Here is a 26,495-nt window from a genome sequence, read left to right as displayed (position 1 = left end):
CTCTATCCAGGGCATAAATTTTAACTTTGGAATTTGGGGGAAAAATTCATAAAACATACATAAAAGTTATAAGGGAAATGCAAAAATATCTTTCACCTAGATTCTCAAGGTATTAAAATTTTGCCACAGTTATACATATATATATATATCAGTAGTAGTTATTTACTATATATTTATGCATATTATATATATTACTGGTGAACTATTTGAGAGCACTTTATATATTATGCTCCTTTACTCCCAAATATTTCAATAGACATCTCCTAAGAAGAACATTTTCTTTTATGATCACTGTATAGTTATCAATTCAGAAACTTCAGATACATTACATCTAATGTGTAGTCCAAATTACTACTTTTACCAGTTATCCATAAACATTTTTTTCCTGTTCTAGATTAATCCTTTAATCTGCATGAAGATTTCAGGCTTTCTGTTTCTCTTAGGAAATTGTAATTTTGGAGAACACAGAACAATAGTTTGCACACTGTTGTTACTGTTGTTTTTTAGTTGCTAAGTTGTGTCTGAATCTTTTTGATAGCTTATGGATTGTAGCCTGCCAGGCTCCTCTATCTATGGGATTTCCCAGGCAAGAATACTGGGGCAGGTTGACATTTCCTTCTCCAGAGGATCTTCCCCTACCCAGGGATTGAACCTGAGTCTCCCACATTGGTAGGCAGATTCTCTTATGACATTGTCATTTTGGAGAACACTAAATAGTATTTTGCATACTACTCCTCAGTTTAGGTTTACCTACTGTTTCCTTATGACTCAATTCAAGTTACAGTATATGGTTTTAAGAGTACTGAATGCCTAACAACTGTATCCTTCTCAGTGAATCACAGCAGGAGGCACTGGGACTCAGTTTCTCTTATTATTGCTGATGTTAATATTCATCATTTGGTTGAAGTATCTGCCATGTTTCTCTAGCATAAAGTTTTTTTTTTTTCCTTTGGAACTAATAAGTAATATGTAGGGTATACAATAATAACATTTAGACATGTTCACCATTGGACTTTGGAGAAGGCAATGGCACCCCACTCTAGTACTCTTGCCTGGAAAATCCCATGGATGGAGGAGCCTGGTAGGCTGCAGTCCATGGGCTCGCTAAGAGTCAGACATGACTGAGCAACTTCACTTTCACTTTTCACTTTCACGCATTGGAGAAGGAAATGGCAACCCACTCCAGTGTTCTTGCCTGGAGAATCCCAGGGATGGGGGATCTTGGTGGGCTGCCGTCTATGGGGTCGCACAGAGTCGGACACAACTGAAGGGACTTAGCAGCAGCAGCAGCAGCCATTGGACTTTGACCCAATGGGTCCACTGATAATTCTTGCCTGAATTATTATTATATAATGGAAATTTGTTGTAGTCCCACAGTCAAAGGATTTGGCATAGTTAATAAAGCAGAAGTAGATGTTTCTCTGGAACTCTCTTGCTTTTTTGATGATCCAGTGGATGTTGGCAATTTGATCTCTGGTTCCTCTACCTTTTCAAAATCCAGCTTGAACATCTGGAAGTTCACAGTTCACATAATGTTGAAGCCTGGCTTGGAGAATTTTGAGCATTACTTTACTAGCATGTGACATGAGTGCAATTGTGCAGTAGTTTAACCATTCTTTGCAATTGCCTTTCTGTGGGATTGGAATGAAAACTGACCTTTTCCAGTCCTGTGGCCACTGCTGAGTTTTCCAAATTTGCTGGAATATTGAGTGCAGCACTTTCACAGCATCATCTTTCAGGATTTGAAATAGCTCAACTGGAATTCCATCACCTCCACTAGCTTTGTTCATAGTGATGCTTTCTAAGGCGCACTTGACTTCACATTCCAGGATGTCTGGCTCTAGGTGAGTGATCACACCATCGTGATTATCTGGGTTATGAAGATCTTTTTGTATAGTTCTGTGTATTCTTGCCACCTCTTCTTAATATCTTCTGCTTCTGTTATGTCCATACCATTTCTGTCCTTTATCGAGCCCATCTTTGGATGAAATGTTCCCTTGGTATCTCTAATTTTCTTGAAGAGATCTCTAGTCTTTCCCATTCAGTTGTTTTCCTCTATTTTTTTGCATTGATCGCTGAGGAAGGCTTTCTTATCTCTCCTTGCTCTTCTTTGGAACTCTGCATTCAGATGCTTATACCTTTCCTTTTCTCCTTTGCTTTTCACTTCTCTTCTTTTCATAGCTATTTGTAAGGCCTCCTCAGACAGCCATTTTGCTTTTTTGCAATTCTTTTCCATGGGGATGGTCTTGATCCCTGTCTCCTGAACAATGTCACGAATCTCTGTCCGTAATTCTTCAGGCACTCTGCCTATCAGATCTAATCCCTTGAATCTGTTTGTCACTTCCACTGTATAATCATAAGGGATTTGATTTAGGTCATACCCAAATGGTCTACCGGTTTTCCCTACTTTCTTCAATTTGAGTCTGAATTTGGCAATAAGGAGTTCATGGTCTGTGCCACAGTCAGCTCCCGGTCTTGTTTTTGCTGACTGTATAGAACTTCTCCATCTTTGGCAGCAAAGAATATAATCAGTCTGATTTTGGTATTGAACAACTGGTGATGTCCATGTGTAGAGTCTTCTCTCATGTTGTTGGAAGAAGGTGTTTTCTCTGACAACTGCTTTCTTTTGGCAATGCCAACGACTTTTTTTATTATTATTTTATTTTTATTTATTGACTATGCCAAAGCCTTTGACTGTGTGGACCACAACAAACTCTGGAAAATTCTTAAAGAGATGGGAATACCAGACCACCTGACCTGCCTCTTGAGAAATCTGTATGCAGGTCAGGAAGCAACAGTTAGAACTGGACATGGAACAACAGACTGGTTCCAAATAGGGAAAGGAGTACATCAAGGCTGTATATTGTCACCCCACTTATTTAACTTAAGTGCAGAGTACCTCATGAGAAACGCTGGGCTGGATGAAGCACAAGCTGGAGTCAAGATTGCAAGGAGAAATATCAATAACCTCGGATATGCAGATGACACCACCCTTATGGCAGAAAGCAAAGAAGAACTAAAGAGCCTCTTGATGAAAGTGAAAGAGGAGAGTGAAAAAGTTGACTTAAAACTCAACATTCAGAAAACAAAGATCATCACATCCAGTCCCATTACTTCATAGCAAATAGATGGGGAAACAGTGGAAATAGTGAGAAACTATTTTGGGGGGCTCCAAAATCACTGCAGATGGTGACTGCAGCCATGAAATTAGAAGACGCTTGGTCCTTGGAAGAAAAGTTATTACCAACCTAGAAAGAATATTAAAAAGCAGAAATATCCTTTGCCAACAAAGGTTTGTCTAGTCAAAGCTATGGTTTTTCCAGTAGTCATGTATGGATGTGAGAGTTGAACTATAAAGAAAGCTGAGCACTGAAGAATTGATGCTTTTAAACTATGGTGTTGGAGAAGACTCTTGAGAGTCCCTTGGACTGCAAGGAGATCCAGCCAGTCAATCCTAAAGGAAATCAGTCCTGAATATTCATTAGAGGGACTGATGCTGAAGCTGAAACATCAATACTTTGGCCACCTGATGCAAAGGACTGACTCATTGGAAAAGACCCTGGTGCTGGGAAAGATTGAAGGTAGGAGGAGAAGGGGATGACAGAGGATGAGATGGTTGGATGGCATTACTGACTCAATGGACAGATGAGTTTGAGTAAACTCTAGAAGTTGGCGATGGACAGAGAGGCCTGGCATGCTGCAGTCCAAAGAGTCGCACACGACTGAGTGACTGAACTGAACTGAATGGGAATTTTAAAAATCTATTGTATTTTTTTCCTAGGACTGTGGTAACAAAATTCCACAGGCTTGGTGGCTAAACAACAAATCTATTTTCTCACAGTTCTGGAGGTAGGTTTGTTTTTTCTGAGGTCTCAATCCTTGATTTGCAGATGGCCACCTTCCCACCATATCCATATCACCACATGGTCATCCCTCTGTCTGGGTTGTCTGTGTCCTAATCTGTTCTTATAAGGATACCAGTTATATTTGATTAAAGCCCACTGTAAAGACCCACTGAAATTTAATTGCCTCTTTAAAGACTCTATCTCAAAATAGAGTGACGTTCTGGGATGCTGGGTTTTAGGAATATAACATACGAATTTGGGAAGGACACAAATGAGCCCATAACACATATCATTTATTCCATATTTACTAGGTAGCAGTGTACCGTAACAAAGAGCTTCTTCATTTCCCCATTTATGTATATATATATATTTGTAGTTATGCATATATATATATATATATATACACACACACACACAAATATATTCTCCCAGTGTGAACTTGTGGATTCTTTTTAAATTAGTATATTGTGGTATATATATACAAGTATATTCTCCCAGTGTAAACTTGTGGATTTTTAAAAATTAGTATATTGTAATTCATTTTGTCATTTTCTTGTTCTAGTTGTTCCAGATTTGGCCTCTGGGAAAACTTTCAAGTGGACTCTACTGTCATTTTTACAAGACCCTCTAATTTCTTGAGCTCTTTTTTACCTTCTGGAACAAAATTATGTTCTGGACACATCTCAGACTTTCTTTTCCCTAGCCATAGAATCAGCCCCTTCTCCAAGGAATCCTGATTTCTTTTAGTGGGTAATGGCATTTAGAAATTCAGATCTGGGCCAGAACATATATTCTTAAGCATTATATAAGCACAGTGTCAAACCATACAAAATAGGATTAGTACAAATATAATTAAAAAATGATTAGATAAATACATACTATAATAAGGCCATAGTTTGAAACATGGGATCCAAGTGGGAAAAGGATAACAGAAGTCTATTGTGTTAAAAAAAAAAAAGGACTAAAAATAAAGGTCACTAGAATAACTTGGGGATTTGTACAATATAGTCTTTTAAATGGAAACCTCAAGAAGTACAAAGTAACTTAAAATATTCACCCTATGTATTTGGAAAGGAAAGCTGAATAGTACACTTTCCCTAATTGCTCCCCTTTGCAGGCCTCTGAGTCTCCATATAGATTTCTAATCTGCTTTCTTGGTAAATCAAGTTATAAAAGACCTTTAGAGTAATGCTCAACAATCAGGACTAAAATGAGAGAATAAATTCAAATACCACTAGACGAATAGGGAATATTGCTGACATAAGTTGTTAATAATGAAAATACTGACCAGCAAAGAAACTCACTGATGTAGGATCTGTCTGAAAGCATATTGATTCTTGAGTACATTAATCCCTTATAGAGAAGAATTAATGTCAAGGAGTGAGTCATGGGCCAAAATATAAGATACTTTAAAATGTGTTTTCAGAGCTTGCAGTGTGCTCATCTGTGGCAACCCCTGGTTGTTAAACAATTCAGATGCTTTCTATAACCTGATCCTATGATGCATCAGGGAAAAGAAAACACTTCCAAAGAAACTTTGTTCCTCTTCACCATCTCAAGGCAGCAAAGTACCAATTAGTACTCTGGGAAGGAGTAATTTATCATTTTCTATCAGGATGCCTTAAAAAAAAAGAAAAAAAAAAGAGAGGAAAAAAAAAAAGAGAGAGAGAGAAAAAGAGAAACACATGTACCACGATTATAATAGCTCTTATTTATTGTAGCAGGCACTGTCCATTTATATTGTTATCTTGAATGCATTGTTGCATTGAACAACCACCAAATTAAACAGCTATTATTATTTCTGTTCTGTAGGTGTGAAAAATTAGTTTCAGAGTGTTAAATAATTTTATGAATGCCATACATCTTTTAAGATACAGATCAATGATTCAAACTCAGAGATCCTTGTCTCAAAAGCTTGCACTTCACTATTCTGAGTTACAATCCTTCATAACATCTGGTTATTTATCAATCGTATAAAAAAATAATCAAAACACACTATTCTAGGAAGTTCAGTTTGGTTGGTCACTTGGGCGGGCTTCCCGGGTGGCTCAGAATGTAAAGAATCTGTCTGCAATGCAGGAGACCTGGGTTGGATCCCTGGGTTGGGAAGCTTCCCTGGAGAAGGGGAGGGCTACCCATTCCAGTATTCTTGCCTGGAGAATTCCTTGGACAGAGAGGAGCCTGGCAGGCTATAGTCCCTGGGGTAGGAAAGAGTCAGACATGACTGAGAGAGTAACACTTTCACCTTAATTTGGTATGAAAGTACTATAATAGAGCTTAATAGAAGATTCTGAAAAGTGGAAAGAAGCAAGCAGATTGACTAAGGATCTTAAAATGTGAGCGATGAAACAACAGTGACTTCGGTGGGCATCTTTTCCCTATATTCCCCTAAATGTCGAGGTTTTATACTGGGTGCGGGAGAAACTGAAAACCCAGAAATGCCAACAAGAGTAGGGAAAAAAATTAAAAATAGTTCTGATCTCCCTAGTAAAAGGATTGGGAAAGGGGCAACCTGGCAAGATAGAAAACTTTTAGATAATAACCACTCTAATTTAGCTAAACACCATAGAAAACAAGGGAGTGCCACTCCTACCTCCAACAACAAAGGCCTGTACATGGTGAACCTAGACTTCCAGTTTTGCCAGTCTGTAGTGAAGTGCCCTAAACCCCCCATGAGGTGCTGTTAGAAGAGACCAGTAGGGAGCTGAACTTGCACCTTAGCCAGATGGTAAGGAGGTCTATGGTGTCAATGAAGAGCGGGTGAGTAGCTTGAGCTTTTACCTCAACCAGTAGTAATGAAGCATTATTCAGACTTCCTGGTGGGTTATATCAGAGGAGTCCCAGTGAAGAGTCAAGACTCACTGCAATCCAGCAGTAAGGAGACCACACTCCCCTGGGTCATTGAAGGCAACTCACAGAGCAGTAATGAGACACTCCTGCCCCTCTCAGACAAGGTAGTATCCATGGAATAATAGCAGGAACTTCCCATCTCAGCAGATATTAACAAAGCAGTATAGGATTCCCCCACCAGGAAGGTTGTCAAAGGCATCTGCTCTAACAGAGTACTGATATGAGATTCAGAGTTTCATATACCAAAATGCCCAGATTTCAATGGAAAATTACTTGTCCTGTGAACAGCCAGAAAAATTTCAACTAGAATGTGAGAAGACAATCAACAGATGCCAAAATTGAAATGAGGTAGCTATTATAATTATCTGACAAGGAGAATGCTTTATAAATAAGTTTGAAACAAATGAAAAATTTTAGTCTCAGCTAAATATTAATAAATAGATCCAAAGAAGAAACAAATGAAAATTTTAGAGCTGAAAAACGAAATAACCAAAATAATCGTAATAATAATTGGTAGGCTCAACAGCATAATTCTAAGGACACAGAAAAGAGTCAGGGAACTTCAAGATAGAACAGTAGAACTTAGTGTGAACAACAGATGGGAAATAGACTGGAAAGAGATTAAATAGAGCCTCAGGATCCTGTGAAGCTCTAAGCAAAGATCACATTCAAGTTTGGAGTCCTGGAAAGAGAAGAGAAAAAAAGAGGGAATGAAAAAGTACTCAAAAAAAAAACACAAAAACTGAAAACTTCCCCAAATTGCAAGCAATAGAAACCTGAAGATTCAAGAAGTGGTCGAACCAAAATAAACTCATATAAATCCATGCCAAGACACAGCATAGTCAAATAAGAGAAAAAAGCTTGAAACCTTTTTTTTCCCCTATAGGGAAAATCAATTTGAATGACTGGATTTCTCATCAGAAAGGAGGCTCAGAAGGAAGTGGCACAAAATTCAATACTGTTATAAAAGAACAATCAAACTGGAAATCAGTATCTAATGAAAATATACTTAAATGAAGGGGAAATCAAGACATTCTCAGATTAAGGAAAACTAATAAGAGAATTTATTGCTACCCTAAAACCCTGACTTAAGAGAGGAATCTTGAAAAATTATAAAGTGAGAAAGAAAGATGGTAAGAACAAAAACATGAGTAAATACAAGGCTTTCTTTTATCCCTTTAATTTTCTAGATTATGTTGAAGCAAAAATTATAGCACTGAGTGATATGGTTCTCTATAAGAAGGCATATTTAAGACAATTACATTATAAATAAGAGAAGGTAAAGGAAAGTAAAGGGAGTTATCAGATCAGATCAGTCGCTCAGTCGTGTCCGACTCTTTGTGACCCCATGAATCGCAGCACGCCAGGCCTCCCTATCCATCACCAACTCCCGGAGTTCACTCAGACTCACGTCCGTCGAGTCAGTGATGCCATCCAGCCATCTCATCCTCTGTCGTCCCCTTCTCCTCTTGCTTCTTGAAATCATAGAATGTTGGCACAAATAAACTGTGTTATGTATATATAATACCATACCTAGCACAACTGCTTAAAAAAATATCTGAAAAAAATGCACTCAGAAACATGATAGAAAATTGAGATGAAATACAAAGAAATGCTCAAAAACCCACAGAAAGGCAGTATAAAGAAAATAAATGGATAAAATAAATAAAGCAGCACACTTACACCGTAACAAATCAATAATTACATTAATTGCACATGTTCTAAATATACCAATTTAAAGTCAGACATTGGTAAAGTGAATTAAAAACAAGCCTAAACAAAACAGGAGGCAACTATATGCTTTCTACAAGAAATTTCAAATATAGGTTGAAAATCCTTATGGACTTTTCTTTTCAGAAATATATAATTACTATTATATTATCTTTTAGTAAGAAAAGAAACAAAGTATGATAAACATAGTAAAAATGTTCCCATTGCAAAATATAATTAAGTAGTCTGTGTGAATATAGGGTGAAAAAATAAAAAATATGAAATACTGTATATTGACTGAAAATAAATAATTTGGACAGTGACATGAAATTTACTTAATAACAGTAAAGAAAATTAAGGGATGAAGTGGTGGTGGGGGTTTCTTTTTGTAACATATACCTGCATCTAGTATACAAAGGAAATCCAGCAGAAAGAACAGTTGAAATTGTGCTAGTATTTGAATGAAGGGAGAAAAAGGATTTTTGCAAAGAAATAATTATCTCTTAATTATACAATACTCTATTTCATACTGAAAGTAATGCTCAATTTTGTTGGTCTAGTTTAGTTTCCAGAAATAAGTCCAATATGAGAAAATACTATTAGCATTTAGAGCTCACAAAGTTAGGTAGTAGGTCTATCAACAAATAGTGATGTTTACAATATCAAAATGATTTTTTAAAAGTTTGGGGTACCTAGAACACACTGTTGGTACCATTTTCCAATTCAGGGCATCTGAAAGTGCTCTTCATAGTGACTTTGCCATCCTAATTTACATAGGTAGGTATAATCTCAGGGTAAAAATCCCCAGCATTTATATGCATTCTAATACTGATGAAGAGAAAATGTTATCCTTACATAAATCAGTTATATAACAATCTGTTCTATCCCTAGGATAGAAGATTTACATCAGCCTATTTCACTGTAGTCAAATGGAAAAAGCAGTAAGTCCCTATGACCAAGAACTAATTGGATACTCAAAAACCTTCTTGAAACATTCTTTGGAAGCAGAGGTTTTAAGGATTTGGGTACTTTTAAAAAGCCTTAGATATCAACATTTTTAGGAATAAAATACAAAAGTACACAAAATGATTGCATTTTCTTTTACCTAAATGTTTTTAAAGTGTATATCACTGAGCTAAGAAAAAAGTACAATTTAATGATATAAATTCATATTCAATCTATATGTTAAAAGTAGGGCTATTCTTTAAATAGGAATAACAAAGAAATAAGTACCTTTTAATGTGTTTAATGTGTTGCTTGCTGGTCTTTTTCTACATTAAAAATATAAATACAAGTTGCAAATGAAATAAGTACCTTTTAAAATAATGTATTGTGGGAGGATTTCATTTCCCATTTCTCTGGGATTTCTCTCCTTTGTTTTTGGTGTAAATGTTTTTCTTACCTTGTACAAATTGTAATCATTTTAATACTCTATTGTCTTTTTACAGTATACTTCTTTATTATATTCTTTATACATATTATTTATATAGATACTTTCATATATCTTCAGTTTAGATTTCTATTTTAGTTTTCATTATATTTCTTTATTCTTACTATTTTTTTTCCTTGCCAAGAGTTAGAATTTGGCTATTGTTTTAAATATTAGGTCTTCATTCTTTTATAAATGTAAAATAATGAAGTTTACTACATGAAAGGCTAACTGGCTAATTCAGAAAGAAAGAAACCCATTTATGGTCACACATAGCTGCTAGATGAAACATTACTAATACCTAGCATAATGCTTTTTGTTTTCCCAAACTTAGTTGTCAGGGCTTGGTTTTGTGAAAGTGACAGTTACATACTGACTTATTTCTAAGATCTGTTGTATGGCTCTTCTGAAACTTGGCAAAGGCTGTCAAACATCACTGGATTTAAAGCCTCACTAAACACATCACCACTTCTGTTTTTCTAGAGACAAAAAGACTTCTGAACACTTACTTGCAGCCTTGTGACATTGTAAGAATAAATACCTCTCAGAATAGAACAATTTTTTCGACTTTCAAAAATTTGACAATTGTCACCTTTGGTTGAGAATTTTACAGAGTATTTGTTGGAGATAAGGTCCATATTTTGCAGTTATTTAATATAGCTTTTACATGCATGCTAAGTCACTTAGTGTCTGACTCTTTGTGACCCTATGGACTCCTATGCAAGGCTCCTCTGTCCATGGGATTTTCCAGGCAAGAATACTGGGGTGGGTTACCATAACCTTCTCCAGGGGATCTTCGGACCCAGGGATTGAAACGGCATCTTTTAGGTCTGGACTGACAGGCAGGTTCTTTACCACTAGCACCAACTGGGAAAACCATTACAGCTTTTAAGTTTCTTCTATTTGTTCCCTTTCATTCTTTCTCTTTCCTTCTGTCCTGCTTCCTTTTCCCTTTTCCCCAACCCTTATCTCTTCCATGCAGTTTATTTGTTGAAGAAACTGGGTTGTTTGCCATAAGGAGTTTCCTAGAGTCTGAATTTTGCTGACTCCACCCAGCTGTATTGTTTAACATGCTCTGTTCAACATGCTCCATAACTGTAAATTGGTAGCTAGTGCTTGATCAGATTCAGGTTTGAGTTTTTAAGAGGTAAAAAATCTTCATTGGTGGTGTTGTGGATTTTATCAGGAGAACCACAATAACTAGATATTTCTCATTTTGTGATGCTAGCAGCCGTTGGGGATCATTACATGCCTCACTCCCCTCCCCCTCCCCCACACATTTTCATTAAAGGCTGTGTACTAATTCTATAATTTCTTCTCTATTTATTAGCTGGAATATTTTTGTTAATAAGATCTTTCTTATTAACTATTTCATTACCCTTTGGCATGATATGTCATGTTATGGAAAAGGAAGGATAAGTGCTAGCTTCTGTCTCACAGTTACAAAAATTAAACTGTAACATTTAAAATCAAGTGGATTCTTTTTAAATTGAGCAAAAGGAAATATTGAGTATGACTCTCCTTTTCCCTCCAAAAGAATAAAGTTTTTATTAAATCTCAAAAGCAGACCTCAAAAGGTGAAACCAAATGTATTTTAGAACCTCCTAAAAGAAAAAAAAATTCATTTTTTTTTCTCAATTATACTGTCCTAGAAGCTTCTGCTCTCTGAGTGTGGGTATAAAGTCTTTGACTTAAAGTTTCTTTGAGTCTTGGTATAAAGACACCCTGTGGTGTCTACACCATCTGGTTATCAAACTTCACATGGAGGACAATACGAATAATATTCCCTTTGCTAAGATTGATCATGTTGCAATTTTAAAAATTTACTTTAAATAATTTGTTTAGTTTAAAAGTAGTATGTTAATGTCCTCAGGGCTTTTTGTTAGATAGTAGTGTTGTTTAAGTCTTAGATAAATGATATCACTTCTCTACCTGGAATAAGCCATAAATCTTACATCTTTGAAGCTACATGAATATAATCGATCATTTGTAACTGCAGTTATTGTGAGATGTATAAAACAAGTGCAGTGGGAAGAAAACTTACAAATGCTTACAAGTCAGTCTCAGCTTGTGTATGGGTTTTAGAGAAGCAATAATTAAATATTAAGAAATAAAAATATATCTGCCAAATGAGTTTTGTATTGCTCATGTGGAGATTTTTCAAATTGCCACCTCAGAATACTTTACATAATTTCAAATATAATTATATTTTCTATTTTATGATTCATGAAAACTGCAACAAGTCCATTTACAGAACCTCAGGAATTTGAAAATGTAGAGTTATTTATCTTTACTTATAGAAACTGGAGTTGAGTATGTCAAATTGGGATACAGTGTACAAAGTCTTATAAATATTTTTTATTTAAGCTTTATAAAGAATTTGTGTTCTAGCAACTATAACTTCAAAAAATGCACAGTGTTCAAAAATGTGCACTGTTATTTGGATGTAAAAACTACTTACATTCACGTGTGTGTACAAATACACAAAAGTCACCATAAAAAAAGAAGGAATACATATCCACTCTTCCCTTTAGCAGCAAGTCAACAGAATTTTTAGCTTAGTCTCTAAGGATTTCTTTCTATTACAAATATGAAAGTGGAATGTTAAAAAAAAAGTCTAAAATTTAATAATAATAAAAAAAGCTACCCAAGACTGCATTCTGCTTGATGGCTCCAGAGAGTAGAAAGAGATTATGTTAAAGCATAAATGGAGCTTTAACATTTTTAAATCCAGAAGGTCTAATCTAATCTAATCCTTTTCAATCCAATTTTTTAAAATGCATCCTAGACATCAGATTAAAGCATGTGCTTTGCTTTCTAGGCCGTTTTAAACAGACTCAGCATCTGTGCTTCTGACCCTCCCTGTAGCAGTTTTTAAAAAAAAGAGTGATTTAGAAGAAATAAAAATAGAATAAACCATGTGTGTGTTCCTTGTTTCTAAATGCGTGGATACATGTGTGTCTATACTTTATATATGTACCAAGACTGATTAAAGAATGGTGATTGTATATTTTTAAGTGAACGGAAATGGAGAATCTGATCAGAAGGCTGTTAGTAAAGATGACGTTTTGGAGTGTGATTCCTCAGCTCTGCTTCACTGCCATACCCAGTGCCAGTTGCTGCTTCAGTTTGTCTCATGTCTACTTTGCACTAGCAGTTACAGCCTACACGTAGCTTATCAAAGCTGGCTCCACTTCCAGCTATTTCCAGTTTGCTTGAATTATCCTTTATGTGAAAGCTGCTGCTGGGTTAATTACCTTTAATTAGTTTTCTTGCAATCCCCCAGCCAACACAGTCCAAAGACCTCAGAGGCCCTCACACCAGGCCTCCTTCTACCCTGCAGCCGGCCTTTAAAAACACAGCATATCCCTCTTGCCTTGTTTCTTTCCATGTCTGTTGCAGGGGAAAAACACATGAAATCTTGGCCATGTGGCAGTCTTTAGATTTGTCCTAAAATCCTTTTGTCCTCAATTTGGAATTAAGGTATATTCCTTGGATAGATAAACTTCCAAGAGTCTCTGTCATTCTTTCTTGGATTGCCACTTATTTCTAAATTTAGCTCCATTGTTTTTAGTGATTTAGCATCAAAATAATTTACTTAGTTGGGGTTTTCGTTTCTTAACTGTTACTTCCTTTTGCAGCACATTGTAAAATCACTACTTTTAAGGATATAGTTACTAAAATTCCGATTCTTAAAGAGGAATCTTTTTTTTTCTTTGGCTGTGCTGGGTTTTTGTTGCTGCACGCAGGCTTTCTCTAGTTGCAGAGAGCAGGGGCTAATCTCTAGGTGTGGTGCGAGGGTTTCTCACTGAGGTGGCTTCTGTTGCAGAGCACAGGATCTAGGTGCATGGGTTTCAGTAGTTGCAGCTCCCAGGCTCTAGAGCACAGGCTTATTAGTTGTGGCACAGATGCCCTACAAAGTTATTAGATGCCCTACAGAATGGGGGGTCTTCTCGGACCAGGGATTGAACTGGTGTCCCCTGCATTGCAGGACAGATTCTTAACCACTGGAGCATCAGGGAACCCCAAGAATAATCTTTAAGAAGATTCCTCTTGCTGAAGATTTGAAATGTATTCAGAAGATTTTGGGACAGTCTGTCCATAGCCATTCACTGGTTTCTGCAAAAGTGCAAAACTCCTATTTCAAAGCATGAGTCTAGACCTTCAGTTCAGGGCTTTCACAGTATTTTGTTCATTCTGTTAATACTGATTTCAGATTATATTGTGCTCAGTTTGATATATGTTGATTTTTTTTCTCAAAAACTTTCTATTGAAGGAGCAACAGATCAACAGCTATGGCAATACCCAGGATTGTGATAGTAAAGAGGATTCTCAGGTCCCATCTCAGATTACTGAATAAGGAAACATTTTAACAAACTCTCCAGGTGAATTCGGAGAAGGCAATGGCACCCCACTCCAGTCCTCTTGCCTAGAAAATCCCATGGACGGAGGAGCCTGGTAGGCTGCAGTCCATGGGGTCACTAAGAGTCAGGCACGACTGAGCGACTTCACTTTCACTTTTCACTTTCATACATTGGAGAAGGCAATGGCAACCCACTCCAGTGTTCTTGCCTGGAGAATCCCAGGGATGGTGGAACCTGGTGGGCTGCCGTCTATGGGGTCGCACAGAGTCGGACACGACTGAAGCGACTTAGCAGCAGCAGCAGCAGCCAGGTGAATTATTTCACATTAAAGGTTAATTGCTGCTGCTAAGTCGCTTCAGTTGTGTCTGACTCTGTGAGACCCCATAGACGGTGGCCCACCAGGTTCCTCTGTCCATGGGATCCTCTAGGCAAGAATACTGGAGTGGGTTGCCTTCTCCAAAAGGTTAATTGAGTGTTTTAAAGTGCTGTCACCTTTTTGAAGACAGCCCACAAAACACTCTTGTCAAGTATCAACTGAGTTGCCTCTTAGTACCCAAGCCACACAGCTTCTGTAAAGTCATAAACCAGTTTCTGGACTTAAAAACAATAAAGTATTTGCTGATATATGTGTATATGTATACACACACATATAAAACTGGAAATAGAGTTTATAGAAAAATGTAGAAAAATGCTCAATTTAATATGTCAATAATATGCAAAGTATACTATTAATAAAAGAAATAAAATGTACTAATTAGAACTCTACAGAGTTTCAACTAATTTCCTACTTTGCTTGTTTTTGCTCATCTATATAATGTACTTCTGAGTCTATAGCTTAGAATAACATAGAAAGTAATCAATGTGACAGAATTGTTAGGTTAATAAAGTGAAAGTGAAGTCGCTCAGTTGTGTCGGACTCTTTGTGACCCCATGGACTGTAGCCCACCAGGCTCCTCCGTCCACGGGATTTTCTAGGCAAGAATACTGGAGTGGGCTGCCATTTCCTTCTCTAGGGAAACCTTCCTGACCCGGGGATCGAACCCCGGTCTCCCGCATTGCGGACAGACGCTTTACCGTCTGAGCCACCAGGGAATCCTGAAGTTAATAAAGGAACTCCAAATAGAGGGTTGATCTGTCAAATCACTCTCTTGATTCCTTTCCTACAGGTGTGTATAGATGCTATAGTCACTCTGTTGTGTCCAACTCTTTGCGATCTCATGGACTATATAGTCTGCCAGGCTCCTCTGTCCATGGCATTTTCCAGGCAGGAATACTGGAGTGGATAGCCATTCTCTTCTCCAGGGGATCTTCCTGACCTAAGGATCGAACCCAGGTCTCCCGCATTGCAGGCTGATTCTTCACCATCTGAGCCACTAGGGAAGCCCACAGGTATTGTCTCCCGGAATATGTAATCTTAAACCTTCAAAATGTTTTCTGCTCTTTTTTTGAGAAGATTTAAAATCCAAAAGTTTGTCATGTTTGTTAAAATGGTCCCATCATTTCCTTTTTTAAACATTTATTCTTAATACACTCTCAGCACATACATTATGTCAACACAGACAAGTGAGCCCCATATCTACCTCCACCTAAATAAGTGGCAAACTATTTCCAAAAATCACAGGTCTTTGCTTCCCCTCCCCTTTTTTTTTTCTATTGTACTTCCTATCTCTGAATGACGCCACTGCTTCCCAGCCCCCGCCCCCAATCCAAACATCTGATCAAGTTAGAGCCTTTGTTCCTTGAGTATTCCTTTTTGACTGAATGATTGTTCCATGAATTAATATCTTCCCTGGTTCTTCATAGCTGGTGAGATGGAATTCAGTTTCCTGACCATGTTCTCTTGCAACTACCCCGGCCCTCTGTCCTCATTTCTCTATCCTATTCCCTCATCTATCCAAGAGTCCACTCGTTCTAAGCTAGTTGAAGTTCCCCCATACTCCATGCTCTTCCACTCTGTGTTTTAATCATACTGATCCTTAAGGAGATTAAAGATAACAGTCAGCAAGACCTGAGTTACTCCTTCAGTGCTGCCACTGACCAGTTGTATGACTGAGCCCAGTTTATTAATTTTCATTTATAAAGTGAGAATAATAGTGTATCTCACTACATTTATCTTTACATAAATGTGAAGATGATGAGAGTATGTAAGGATAGCATGAGAAAGTATAAATAAATTGCTTTGTATAATAAGCAGTCAGTGTATTTTGGTAGCATTGTTATTGTTATTATTATTACTGTCTAACATTCAGCTCTGGTATCATATCTTTCAGGAAGTTTCCTGTTCTTTCAGTCTAGAGTTCTTGTAGCTTCTGGAGCACATCTTTATCATAATACTTACTGCAGGATTTTTTAGTACTGTTTTCTGATTCCCCTTAAACAAACCAAGCTACTTGAGATGACTATACCTTTCATTTCTCAAGGCCAAAGTTCAGTATAGTATACTACCTGAGTAGGTACACTTAATAAGTATTGCTTATTCCATATTGTCATTTATGTGTATAAGCTATATATTCCATCCCAAAATATTGAAAATCCTCCAACATGTCAAACAATATGATTTAGTACAGAACTGATGGAATTCTGAAACATAAAATACATAATTTGATTTTGGGATAAATAAATTTTTCTCCCCTCAAACTGTGTTATTTAAATTTTGGGTTAGCTGCTACCTTGGTACATGGGATGAGAACTATTAGTAATAATAATATTATTGTTGTTTAATTTAAATTATCTCTATCTTGAACAAACTGACATAATCTAAAAATATTGGTATTGTAAAATATACAGTAAGTTGGCAAAAGTTATGCATTTTGTGCTATTGTGTAAAATATTCAAAATGAATGACTATAGGATGGATTTGTCTTGTAATGCTGCCAAGTTAGAAGCTTGAATAATTTTACCCATGGTTTAACAGGATATGTTACTGAAAGAGTATCAAGATTATTTAAATAATTTGAGGATTTGTGACAATTCTAGTCCTTGTAGAAGTAATGAAGAACATGGTCTTTTAGTTTATACTGATAGCCTTTTTTATTATCAGTGTAGACAAGTGTCAAAATCAATTATATGGATACAAAAAATTTTGAAATTGTTAAGATAGTTAATTTCTTTGATAATGCTTCCATTTTTTCACAACAAACCAAGAAACCTTGGTCACCTATGATTCTATCTATAAAGTATATCTAGGTATATTCTATCTAACCACTCATACATTTATAATCAGCTTAGGAAATTTAAATAGAAATATATGAAAATTAATGTTTTTCTTTTCTTTTGTTCTTCTTTTAGCAATAATACTTAATGGGAAAATTGTATTGGAAAGCCTTATAAGAAGAGATGGCAAGAATACACAGAAGAACTGTACAAAAAAGATCTTCAACACCCAGATAATCACGATGGTGTGATCACTGACCTAGAGCCAGACATCCTGGAATGTGAAGTCAAGTGGGCCTTAGAAAGCATCACTATGAACAAAGCAGTGGAGGTGATGGAATTCCAGTTGAGCTATTTCAAATCCTGAAAGATGATGCTGTGAAAGTACTGCACTCAATATGCCAGCAAATTTGGAAAACTCAGCAGTGGCCACAGGACTGGAAAAGGTCAGTTTTCATTCCAATCCCAAAGAAAGGCAATGCCAAAGAATGCTCAGACTACCACACAATTGCACTCATGTCACACGCTAGTAAAGTAATGCTCAAAATTCTCCAAGCCAGGCTTCAGCAATATGTGAACCGTGAACTTCCTGATGTTCAAGCTGGTTTTAGAAAAGGCAGAGGAACCAGAGATCAAATTGCCAACATCCGCTGGATCATGGAAAAAGCAAGAGAGTTCCAGAAAAATATCTATTTCTGCTTTATTGACTATGACAAAGCCTTTTACTGTGTCAGATCAGATTAGATCAGATCAGATTTCATGGCTGCAGTCGCCATCTGTAGTGATTTTGGAGCCCAGAAAAATAAAGTCTGACACTGTTTCCACTGTTTCCCCATCTATTTCCCATGAAGTGATGGGACCAGATGCCATGATCTTCGTTTTCTGAATGTTGAGCTTTAAGCCAACTTTTTCACTCTCCTCTTTCACTTTCATCAAGAGGCTTTTGAGTTCCTCTTCACTTTCTGCCATAAGGGTGGTGTCATCTGCATATCTGAGGTTATTGATATTTCTCCCAGCAATCTTGATTCCAGTTTGTGTTTCTTCCAGTCCAGCGTTTCTCATGATGTACTCTGCATAGAAGTTAGATAAACAGGGTGACAATATACAGCCTTGACGAACTCCTTTTCCTATTTGGAACCAGTCTGTTGTTCCATGTCCAGTTCTAACTGTTGCTTCCTGACCTGCATACAAATTTCTCAAGAGGCAGATCAGGTGTTCTGGTATTCCCATCTCTTTCAGAATTTTCCACAGTTTATTGTGATCCACACAGTCAAAGGCTTTGGCGTAGTCAATAAAGCAGAAATAGATGCTTTTCTGGAACTCACTTGCTTTTTCCATGATCCAGCGGATGTTGGCAATTTGATCTCTGGTTCCTCTGCCTTTTCTAAAACCAGCTTGAACATCAGGAAGTTCACGGTTCACGTATTGCTGAAGCCTGGCTTGGAGAATTTTGAGATTACTTTACTAGCGTGTGAGACGAGTACTGTGTGGATCACAATAAACTGTGGGAAATTCTGAAAGAGATGGGAATACCAGACCACCTGACCTGCCTCTTGAGAAATCTGTATGCAGGTCAGGAAGAAACAGTTAGAACTGGACATGGAACAACAGACTGGTTCCAAATAGGAAAAGGAGTTCGTCAAGGCTGTATATTGTCACCCTGTTTATTTAACTTCTACGCAGAGTACATCATGAGAAACGCTGGACTGGAAGAAACACAAGCTGGAATCAAAATTGCTGGGAGAAATATCAATAACCTCACATATGCGGATGACACCACCCTCATGGCAGAAAGTGAAGAAGAACTCAAAAGCCTCTTGATGAAAGTGAAAGTGGAGAGTGAAAAAGTTGGCTTAAAGCTCAACATTCAGAAAACGAAGATCATGGCATCTGGTCCCATCACTTCATGGGAAATAGATGAGGAAACAGTGGAAACAGTGTCAGACTTTATTTTGGGGGGCTCCAAAATCACTGCAGATGGTGACTGCAGCCATGAAATTAAAAGACACTTACTCCTTGGAAGGAAAGTTATGACCAACCTAGATAGCATATTCAAAAGCAGAGACATTACTTTGCCAACAAAGGTCCGTCTAGTCAAGGCTATGGTTTTTCCTGTGGTCATGTATGGATGTGAGAGTTGGACTGTGAAGAAGGCTGAGTGCCGAAGAATTGATGCTTTTGCACTGTGGTTTTGGAGAAGACTCTTGAGAGTCCCTTGGACTGCAAGGAGATCCAACCAGTCCATTCTGAAGGAGATCAGCCCTGGGATTTCTTTGGAAGGAATGATGCTAAAGCTGAAACTCCAGTACTTTGGTCACCTCATGCGAAGAGTTGACTCATTGGAAAAGACTCTGATCCTGGGAGGGATTGGGGGCAGGAGGAGAAGGGGACGACAGAGGATGAGATGGCTGGATGGCATCACTGACTCGATGGACGTGAGTCTGAGTGCACTCCGGGAGTTGGTGATGGATAGGGAGGCCTGGAGTGCTGTGATTCATGGGGTCGCAAAGCATTGCACACGACTGAGCGACTGATCTGATGAGAAGAAAAGTCTTAAAAGAGAGAAAAAGTAATTCTGGACAAAATTCTAGATTAAATAGGAAACGATTTCCTGGTTCAAAATTATAACCCAAAATAAGCCAATCAAAAATGAAGGGCCCTTTCACTCTTAAAAGATTTGTTGAATTATATGAAAATCCTTTAAACAGTATTTGAATTCTACTTCAGCAAGTGATCACACGTGAAAAAGTTAAGACAATGAGAAATTGTGTGGATGTTATGAAAATGCCAGTTATCTATGATTAGAAAGAGCATCTACTGATTAATTTAATGTTCCCCTAAGGAAACATAGCTTCCCTGGTGGCTCAGAGGGTAAAAGCATCTGCTTGCAGTGCAGGAGACCCGGGTTTGATCCCTGGGTTGGGAAGATCCCCTGGAGAAGGAAATGGCAACCCACTCCAGTATTCTTGCCTGAAAAATCCTGTGGACGAAGGAGCCTGGTAGGCTACAGTCCATGGGGTCACAAAGAGTCAGACATGACTGAGCGACTTCACTTTTTGCCTACAAAAAGAAAATAAAAATAACGTGAGACATACAAGTATTTTGATCTTTGGAGAACATCTTTGCATAGTTTTATCCAAAGCACCTACCATCCCCAGGGGCAGCTTGACGATACTCAACAGTGCCATCTACTAATTGATTCCACTGTCAGGTTTTCCCTCTGACATCATTTGCCACCCGGACTGCCTGCTGCCAGGCAGATGACAATAAAATGTAAGCTTACACTCCTAAAGGAGATCTTAAAATGTTACTGGAGAGAGGAAAGCGATATCATGTTGTTCAACTAGGGACTACTTCTAGGTGGGAGTAGCCTAAAAGTTAATGCAAGGCCACTTAGGGAAATTCCAGCACAAATGCTGTTTATTTTTATGTTTCCCTTTACTCCATGGGCTTCCCAGGTGGTGCTAGTGGTGAAAAACCCACCAGCCAATGCAGAAGTGCAGGTTTGATACCTGGGTCGGGGAGAATCCCCTGGAGGAGGGCATGGCAACCCACGCCAGTATTCTTGCCTGGAGAATCCCATGGATAGAGGAGCCTGGCAGGCTACAGTTCATAGGGTCACAAGGAGTAGGACGGGACTGAATGGACGTAGCACGCATAGCATCATTCCATGCTCTACTGCTTTCTCCATATGAAAAGAACCAGGGACTCATCTAACAGGGAAAGTCGAAAGTACAGTTTACTTAGGTATAGCTTAGATATGATACCCGAGGAAGAAAAACACACAAGCACCACGTGACTCTTGGTTGATGTTTTACTGGAATTAGCAAGACTATTCAGGACAAGAAGAATTAAGTCTGCACTGTGCCTGAACTTCCCTTAAGAATTCTCAAGTAAATTTATATTCTTTTATCTGCAAGCAGCCTTCATCAAACAACAGATCTCAAAGTGAAAATAATTCAAAGTGACTCTTATTTCTTTGGCCATGAGTTAAAGACGTTTACTTTTCGCAGCACAGGCACAAAGAAAGAAGATTTGGCCAAGCCTGAAAAATCACCTTTGCTTTACTAAACCAAAGACTTAGCCTGAGAAGAGAAGACTTGAGAAATCAAAGAGTAAACAGAGATTACTGCTGCATCACTTGGCCAGGAGCTTAATTCTCCTCTACTAATGAGTAAGGGAACCAACCACACCTGCTGAGTGTTGGCAGTAGAAAGAGGTTGCTCTGGAGTCGAGTAGAGAATGTTGTTTAAAAAAGAAGCCATGGAAATTTGGGCCTCTCATGGGAAACTTAGTGTTTCTCTTTTTAATAGTTTCTATATGGAGTTTGGAATCGTGTGATCAGTGTGTGAGTGAGAGGATGTGTACAGAAATAGTTGCATGTCGAGAGCAAGATTGAGGTGACAACCCAACTGTAGGCAAGATCATGGAAGGCTTGGTACCCTCACTGCCTCAGCTGGGAGCTCTGGGAAATTCAAGGAAAAAATCTGTTTGGAAGCACATTAAAGAACTGAATCATGGTGGTGGTGCAGGGGTTGGGGTGGGAGGGCACGTCTTATTCCAGGTGGTATGAATATCATAATTCCTAGGAGAAGGAAAGAGTTAAAATGAAATGTAAACCAAATTTGAAAGTAGTATCCATTACTGTTGATGTGCGAGATGAACAGAAGGGAAGTTATATATGTAGGAAATAAAATCATAACCAAAAATAGTTGAAATGGGGTTTATAAAGAGAAATAATCATGGATAACATATATTAAGTTCTTGCTACCTGCCAAACACTGGCCTAAGAACTTGAGGTGTATCAGTTCATTTAATCTTCCTCACAGCTGCTGAGACAGGTATTGCTATTAATATCATCTTGCTTCAGAGATGAGAAAATTGAGGCTTAGTAAAGCTAGCTAAGTGAACCAATATCACATGTCATTTATTAAGGACTTATATTCAGGGGTAATGATATTTTTCTTCTCTTACCAGAAATTAGTGGGTGAAGTAGACAGTTGGATTAGAAAGACTTGGACATGCCAGCCCATGGGTTATGAGTCTGGGCTCTGGAATCCTGACTTCTATATATACTTATGAGGAATATCATTTTTCTCGTTGTAACCTTTTCCTTTTCACTTGGAGCTGTTCCTTTAATGTTTCTTGTAAAGCTGGTTTGGTGGTGCTGAACTCTTTTGCTTGTCTGGAAAACTTTTGATTTCTCCATCAAGTCTGAATGAGAGTCTTGCTGGGTAGAATATTCTTGGTTATAGGTTTTTCCCTTTTATCATTTTAAATATATGGTGCCATTCCCTTCTGGCCTGAAGTGTTTCTGCTAAAAAGTCAGCTCATAGCCTTATAGGAGTTCGCTTGTATATGAGTTTCCTTGTATGTTGCTTTTCCCTTGCTTCTTTTAACATTCCCTCTTTTTCTTTAATTTTTGCCATTTTAATTACAATGTGTTTCGGTGTGTTCCTTTTTGGGTTAATCCTGAATGGGACTCTCTGCGCTTCTTGGACTTGGATGACTGTTTCCTTTCCCATGTTAGGGAAATTTTCAGCTATTATGTCTCCAAATATGTTTTCAGCCCTTTTCTCATTCTCTTTCCTTCTGGGACCTCTGTAATGTGAATATTTGTGTGCTTAATGTTGTCCCAGCAGTCTCTTAAACTGTCCTTATTCCATTTTTTTTCTTTTTTCTGTTCTGCTGCTGCTGCTAAGTCGCTTCAGTCGTGTCCAACTCTGTGGAACCCCATAGACGGCAGCCCACCGTCTCTGGGATTCTCCAGGCAAGAACACTGGAGTGGGTTGCCATTTCCTTCTCCAGTGCATGAAAGTGAAAAGTGAAAGGGAAGTCCCTCAGTCGTGTCCGACTCTTTGCGACCCCATGGACTGCAGCCTACCAGGTTCCTCCATCCATGGGCTTCTCCAGGCAAGAGTACTAGAGTGGGTTGCCATTGCCTTCTCTGGATTTTTCTGTTCAGCTTCAGTGATTTTCAATACCTCTGTCTTTTAGTTCATTGATCCACTCCTCTGTATCATGTAGTCTACTGTGAATTCCTTCTAATGTATTACTCCTCTGTATCATGTAGTCTACTGTGAATTCCTCTTGGTGTATTTTTCACTTCAGTTATTGTATTCTTCATCTCCCTTCAGTTGTTTCTTATATTTTCTAACTGTTAAAAGCTTCTAACTTCTTGCTCTGTACATCCATTCATCTCCTGAAATCTTTGATCATCTTTACGATCACTATTTGAATTCTTTCTTGGGCAGATTGCCTAGCTCCGCTTCATTAGTTCTTCTGGGGTTTAAATCTTTTTCCTTGTCTGTTTCTGCCTAAGCTGTTGTTTGTAGTTCTATGTATCTGGTAAGTTAGTTATGCTTCCTGACCTTGGAAAAGTGACCTTCTGTAGCAGATATCCTGCATATCAGCACTGTGCTCCCCTCTCATCAACCAAGCTATATGCTCCGGGGTTCTCCTATGAGGCTGCATGGGTCCTTCTGTTGTGGTGGGGTCGACTATGCGGGTGATCTGGTAGGCTTGGTTGGCCCGGGGTCAAGTTGTTTTCCATGCCCTACCTTGTGCCGAGGCTGCCTGCTATTGGTTGTGTAGACTACTGGCTGTGGTTGGTGGACCTAGGTCACAAGGCGGCTGACTGCAGAACCCTAAAGGGCCCTAGGGCTAGTACTGGCTTCTTGGTGGGTGGAGTCAGGGTCCAAAAGACTCCAGTACTGTTGCCTGCCCACTGGTGAGTGGGGCCAGTTTTGGTGTTAGTGCTGGACTACTGTCAGGCAGAGCTGGAGTTTATTGCAGGACCCAGGAATCCCAGAACTGGTGTTGCATTGGTTGGGGATTGGGGTGGGGGATTGGCGCTGGTTCCTGACACACACGGGTCCAGGATCTGGGGTGTCCCAAGGCTTATGTTGGCCTACTAGTGGGCAGGGCTGGGGCTCAGCTGGTCCCAGAATAGGGTCTGGCTTGGTGCGTGTGGGCTGGGCCTGCAGGAGGCAGGGCTGTTGTTTCTGCTTCTGGTGGCGGAGGCTGGTATGGAAGCTAGCAGAGGCTTCCTGAGAGCAGGGCTGGGGCGCAGGGCATTCTGGGACCAGCGCCTGCGCACTGGGGCAGCGGCAGAAACAGCTGCATTCTCTGGAGGCTTTTGGGTAGCCCCTGTGCTGATGGCTGGGGTTATGTCTGGCATAGTTAGTTGCTTGGACTGGGGTATTCTAGCACTAGTTCCTACAGGCTGCCGGGTGGGGCCAGGTCTTTAAATCTTACATGGCGTCCCGGCAGTGACTTCGGCAGACACCAGCGTCCACACAGTACAACGAGCTAAGTCCGTAGGGTGAGCCACAGTCATTCTTCAGCTCTCCCGGAGACTCTCCTTGGCCAGCAGGTGGGCCTGGCATAGGCTTCTTTCAAATCACTGCGTTTGCCTTGGGTACTGGTATATGTAAGATTTTGTGCGAGCCCTTTAAAAGTAGCGTCTCTATTTCCCACAGCCATCTGGGCCTTCTGATACTAAGCTTTGCTGGCCTTCAAAGCCAGATACTCTGGAGGGTTATCTTCTAGGTGCAGGACCCCTGGGCCCCTGGGCTGGAGGCCCAGATGTAGGGCTCAGAGCTCTCTCTCCGGGGGCAGAACCTCTGCACTGTAATTATTCTCCAGTGTGTACGTCACACACTTGGGGTACGGGGTTTGATTATGTCGAGAGTCTGACATCCCCCCGCCCCCCAACCTATCTTGTGGTTCTGACTTCAGTTTAGATGTTTCTTGATAGGTTCCCGTGTTTTTCATCCATGGTTGTTCAACAGATAGTTGTGATTTCATGAGAGGAGGTGGGTCAGTCACAGGCAAGGAGATTTATGTCAAACATTATAGCTTCCTTCCTCTTCCTACCTCATTCCAGTTTCCTTTTAGACATGTTCCATGAACGTTCTTTTGGATCTCTGTATTGCCTCACTTAACTTTTCTAGTTCCGTTTTCTCATCTTTAAATGCCAGTGATGGAATCACTGCAGATGGTGATTGCAGCCATGAAATTAAAAGACGCTTACTCCTTGGAAGAAAACTTATCACCAACCTAGGCAGTATATTAAAAAGCAGAGACATTACTTTGCCAACCAAGGTTTGTCTAGTCAAGGCTATGGTTTTTCCAGTGGTCATGTATGGATGTGAGAGTTGGACTTTAAAGAAAGCTGAGCGCCGAAGAATTGATGCTTTTGAACTGTGGTGTTGGAGAAGACTCTTGAGAGTCCCTTGGATTGCAAGGAGATCCAACCAGTCCATCCTAAAGGAGATCAGTCCTGGGTGTTCATTGGAAGGACTGATGCTGAAGCTGAAACTGCAATACTTTGGCCACCTGATGCGAAGAGCTGACTCATTTGAAAAGACCCTGATGCTGGAAAAGATTGAGGGCAGGAGGAGAAGGGGATGACAGAGGATAAGATGATTGGATGGCATCACGGACTCAATGGACTTGGGTTTGGATGGACTCCAGGAGTTGGTGATGGACAGGGAGGCCCAGCGTGCTGCGGTTCATGGGGTCACAAAGAGTCAGACACGACTGAGCCACTGAACTGAACTGAAGATGTTTTAGATCTCATTGGATGGTTGTGTGGGTAACTATAACTCATTTAAGTGAAGCACTTAGCCCAGTGTTTGTGGGCCATAATTACAAGGGATAGTAAGTGAGAGGTGTATGGAGAGAGTAACATGGAAACTTTCATTACCATATGTAAAATAGATAGCAAATGGGAATTTGCTGTATGTCTCAGGAAACTTAAACAAGGGCTCTGTATCAACCTAGAAGGGTGGGATGGGGAGGGAGATGAGAGGGAGGTTCAAGAGGGAGGGGACATATGTACATCTATGGCCGATTCATGTTGATGTGTGACAGAAAACAACAAAATTCTCTAAAGCAACTATCATTTAATTAAATATATAAATTTATTTTTTAAAAAGTTGTGAATGAACTCCAGATACATTGGCTACCAGAGCTCTGCAGAATGGCTAAGAGTGTGAGAAAATTAGCTGAGGGCAGTGCTCTCAGACAGTAATGAAAGCTTGAATATTTAGTTAGCAGATAAAGATCAGGACATACATTTTGGAACACAGACAAGCAGCCTGATTTTCAACGTCTAAAGTTGTTTATGTGGTACGGGGG

At 39.1% G+C, this 26,495-nt stretch overlaps 1 long non-coding RNA gene across 1 annotated transcript in view; it reads left to right on the top strand.

The window, feature by feature from the left end:
• Positions 1 to 17,900, top strand: part of LOC147350330 (uncharacterized) — a 94,170-nt gene extending 76,270 nt beyond the window's left edge. Inside the window, exon 3 of the long non-coding RNA XR_015148714.1 lies at positions 17,487 to 17,900. This is a non-coding gene — a long non-coding RNA (uncharacterized LOC147350330). The remainder of the gene's footprint in view (positions 1 to 17,486) is intronic.
• Positions 17,901 to 26,495: the final 8,595 nt, after the last annotated feature.

This window comes from Bos grunniens, chromosome 20, assembly GCF_055505025.1.
Source record: "Bos grunniens cultivar Pamir isolate PY7600 chromosome 20, Bosgru_T2T1.0, whole genome shotgun sequence".
NCBI classification, from domain to species: Eukaryota; Metazoa; Chordata; class Mammalia; order Artiodactyla; family Bovidae; genus Bos; species Bos grunniens.
The sequence above is the reverse complement of the archived record's forward strand: the minus strand, read 5'-3'. Positions and strand labels throughout refer to the sequence as shown.